Raw genomic sequence first — 4,983 nt, 5'->3', positions numbered from 1 at the left:
TATAAGCATCTTCACCGAGGTCTTTCATTGAAAAACTTTTATTCAAGTATCCCTTTATGCTATCCAGAAATTCTATATCATTTCCAATTAATAATATGTCATCTACATATAATATCAGAAATGCTACAGAGCTCCCACTCACTTTCTTGTAAATACAGGCTTCTCCAAAAGTCTATATAAAACCATATGCTTTGATCACACTATCAAAGCGTTTATTCCAAGTCCGAGATGCTTGCACCAGTCCATAAATAGAACGCTGGAGCTTGCACACTTTGTTAGCACCTTTTGGATCTACAAAACCTTCTGGCTGCATCATATACAACTCTTCTTCCAGAAATCCATTCAAGAATGCAGTTTTGACATCCATTTGCCAAATTTCATAATTATGAAATGCAGCAATAGCTAACATGATTCAGACAGACTTAAGCATCGCTACGGGTGAGAAAGTCTCATCATAGTCAACCCCTTGAACTTGTCGAAAACCTTTCGCAACAAGTCGAGCTTTATAGACAGTTATATTACCATCAGCGCCAGTCTTCTTCTTAAAAATCCATTTATTCTCAATGGCTTGCCGATCATCGGGCAAGTTAACCAAAGTCCATACTGTGTTTTCATACATAGATCCCATCTCAGATTTCATGGCCTCTAGCCATTTTGCGGAATCTGGGCTCATCATCGCTTCCTCATAGTTCGTAGGTTCATCATGGTCAAGCAACATGACTTCCAGAATTGGATTACCGTACGACTCTGGTGCGGATCTTATTCTGGTAGACCTACGAGGTTCAGTAGAAACTTGATCTGAAGTTTCATGATCAATATCATTAGCTTCCTCACTAATTGGAGTAGTTGTCACAGGAACCGGTTCTTGTGATGAACTACTTTCCAATAAGGGAGTAGATACAGTTATCTCATCAAGTTCTACTTTCCTCCCACTCACTTCTTTCGAGAGAAACTCCTTCTCTAGAAAGGATCCGATTTTAGCAACGAAAATCTTGCCCTCAGATCTGTGATAGAAGGTGTACCCAATAGTCTCTTTTGGGTATCCTATGAAGACACATTTCTCCGTTTTGGGTTCGAGCTTATCTGGTTGAAGTTTCTTCACATAAGCATCGCAGCCCCAAACTTTAAGAAACGAAAACTTTGGTTTCTTGCCAAACCATAGTTAATAAGGCGTTGTCTTAACGGATTTTGATGGTGCCCTATTTAACGTGAATGCGGCCGTCTCTAAAGCATAAGCCCAGAACGATAGCGGTAAATCAGTAAGAGACATCATAGATCGCACCATATCTAGTAAAGTACGATTACGACGTTCGGACACACCATTTCGTTGTGTGTTCCAGGTGGCGTGAGTTGCGAAACTATTATGTGTTGTTTCAAGTGTAGACCAAACTCGTAACTCAAATATTCTCCTCCACGATCAAATCGTAGAAATTTTATTTTCCTATTACGATGATTTTCTACTTCACTCTGAAATTCTTTGAACTTTTCAAATGTTTCAGACTTGTGTTTCATCAAGTAGATATACCCATATCTGCTCAAATCATCTGTGAAGGTGAGAAAATAATGATATCCGCTGCGAGCCTCAACATTCATTGGACCACAAACATCAGTATGTATGATTTCCAACAAGTCAGTTGCTCGCTCCATAGTTCCGGAGAATGGCGTTTTAGTCATCTTGCCCATGAGGCACGGTTCGCAAGTACCAAGTGATTCATAATCAAGTGATTCCAAAATCCCATCAGTATGGAGTTTCTTCATGCGCTTTACACCGACATGACCTAAACGGCAGTGCCACAAATAAGTTGCACTATCATTATTAACTCTGCATCTTTTGGTTTCAACACTATGAATATGTGTATCACTGCTATCGAGATTTAATAAAAATAGACCACTCTTCAAGGGTGCATGACCATAAAAGATATTACTCATATAAATAGAACAACCATTATTCTCTGATTTAAATGAATAACCGTCTCGCATCAAACAAGATCCAGATATAATGTTCATGCTTAACGCTGGCACCAAATAACAATTATTTAGGTCTAAAACTAATCCCGATGGTAGATGTAGAGGTAGCGTGCCGACCGCGATCACATCGACTTTGGAACCATTTCCCACGCGCATCGTCACCTCGTCCTTAGCCAATCTTCGCTTAATCCGTAGTCCCTGTTTCGAGTTGCAACTATTAGCAACAGAACCAGTATCAAATACCCAGGTGCTACTGCGAGCATTAGTAAGGTACACATCAATAACATGTATATCACATATACCTTTGTTCACTTTGCCATCCTTCTTATCCGCCAAATACTTGGGGCAGTTCCGCTTCCAGTGTCCAGTCTGCTTGTAGTAGAAGCACTCAGTTTCAGGCTTAGGTCCAGACTTGGGTTTTTTCTCTTGAGCAGCAACTTGCTTGCTGTTCTTTTTGAAGTTCCCCTTCTTCTTCCCTTTGCCCTTTTTCTTGAAACTGGTGGTTTTGTTAACCATCAACACTTGATGCTCCTTCTTGATTTCTACCTCCGCGGCTTTTAGCATTGCGAAGAGCTCGGGAATAGTCTTGTTCATCCCTTGCATATTATAGTTCATCATGAAGCTCTTGTAGCTTGGTGGCAGTGATTGAAGAATTCTGTCAAGGACACTATCATCAGGAAGATTAACTCCCAGTTGAATCAAGTGATTATTATACCCAGACATTTTGAGTATGTGTTCACTGACAAAACTATTCTCCTCCATCTTGCAGCTGTAGAACTTATTGGAGACTTCATATCTCTCAATCCGGGCATTTGCTTGAAATATTAACTTAAACTCCTGGAACATCTCATATGCCCCATGACGTTCAAAACGTCATTGAAGACCCGGTTCTAAGCCGTAAAGCATGGCACACTGAACTATCGAGTAGTCATCAGCTTTGCTCTGCCAGACGTTCTTAACGTCGTCGGTTGCATCAGCAGCAGGCCTGGCACCCAGCAGTGCTTCCAGGACGTAACTTTTCTGTGCAGCAATGAGGATAATCCTTAGGTTACGGACCCAGTCCGTGTAATTGCTACCATCATCTTTCAACTTTGCTTTCTCAAGGAACGCATTAAAATTTAACGGAACAACAACACGAGCCATCTATCTACGAACAAACATAGACAAGCAAAATACTATCAGGTACTAAGTTTCATGATAAATTTAAGTTCAATTAATCATATTACTTAAGAACTCCCACTTAGTTAGACATCTCTCTAGTCATCTAAGTGATCACGTGATCCAAATCAACTAAACCATGTCCGATCATCACGTGAGATGGAGTAGTTTCAATGGTGAACATCACTATGTTGATCATATCTACTATATGATTCACGCTCGACCTTTCGGTCTCCGTGTTCCGAGGCCATATCTGTATATGCTAGGTTCGTCAAGTATGACCTGAGTATTTCGCGTGTGCAACTGTTTTGCACCCGTTGTATTTGAACGTAGAGCCTATCACACCCGATCATCACGTGGTGTCTCAGCACGAAGAACTTTCGCAACGGTGCATACTCAGGGAGAACACTTCTTGATTATTAGTGAGAGATCATCTTAAAATGCTACCGTCAATCAAAGCAAGATAAGATGCATAAAGGATAAACATCACATGCAATCAATATAAGTGATATGATATGGCCATCATCATCTTGTGCTTGTGATCTCCATCTTCGAAGCACCGTCGTGATCACCATCGTCACCGGCGCGACACCTTGATCTTCATCGTAGCATCATTGTCGTTACGCCATCTATTGCTTCTACGACTATCGCTACCGCTTAGAGATAAAGTAAAGCAATTACAGGGCGTTTGCATTTCATACAATAAAGCGACAACCATATGGCTCCTGCCAGTTGCCGATAACTTCGGTTACAAAACATGATCATCTCATACAATAAAATATAGCATCACGTCTTGACCATATCACATCACAACATGCCCTGCAAAAACAAGTTAGACGTCCTCTACTTTGTTGTTGCAAATTTTACGTGGCTGCTACGGGCTTTAGCAAGAACCGTTCTTACCTATGCATAAAAACCACAACGATAGTTCGTCAAGTTGGTGCTGTTTTAACCTTCGCAAGGACCGGGCGTAGCCACACTCGATTCAGCTAAAGTGAGAGAGACAGACACCCGCCAGCCACCTTTAAGCACGAGTGCTCGCAACGGTGAAACCAGTCTCGCGTAAGCGTACGCGTAATGTCGGTCCGGGCCGCTTCATCTCACAATACCGCTGAACCAAAGTATGACATGCTGGTAAGCAGTATGACTTGTATCGCCCACAACTCACTTGTGTTCTACTCGTGCATATAACATCAACGCATAAAACCTAGGCTCGGATGCCACTGTTGGGAATGTAGTAATTTCAAAAAAATTTCCTACGCACACGCAAGATCATGGTGATGGCATAGCAACGAGAGGGGAGAGTGTTGTCCACGTACCCTCGTAGACCGTAAGCGGAAGCGTTAGCACAACACGGTTGATGTAGTCGTATGTCTTCACGATCCGACCGATCCAAGCACCGAACGTACGGCACCTCCGAGTTCAGCACACGTTCAGCTCGATGACGATCCCCGGGCTCCGATCCAGCAAAGCTTCGGGGATGAGTTCCGTCAACACGACGGCGTGGTGACGATGATGATGTTCTACCGGTGCAGGGCTTCGCCTAAGCTTCGCGACGATATGACCGAGGTGGAATATGGTGGAGGGGGGCACCGCACACGGCTAAGGAACGATCCGTAGATCAACTTGTGTGTCCATGGGTTGCCCCCCGCCCCCGTATATAAAGGAGCCAGGGGGGAGGAGGCGGCCGGCCAAGGAGGGCGCGCCAAGGGGGGAGTCCTACTCCCACCGGGAGTAGGACTCCCTTCTTTCCTAGTTGGAATAGGAGAAGGGGGGAAAGAGGAGGAAGAGGGGAAGGAAAGGGGGGGCGCCGCCCCCCTTCCCTTGTCCTATTCGGACTAGGAAGGGGAGGGGCGC

The sequence above is a fragment of the Triticum dicoccoides genome, chromosome 7B (assembly GCF_002162155.2).
Source record: "Triticum dicoccoides isolate Atlit2015 ecotype Zavitan chromosome 7B, WEW_v2.0, whole genome shotgun sequence".
Lineage (NCBI taxonomy): Eukaryota > Viridiplantae > Streptophyta > Magnoliopsida > Poales > Poaceae > Triticum > Triticum dicoccoides.
Note: the sequence above shows the minus strand (reverse complement) of the source record.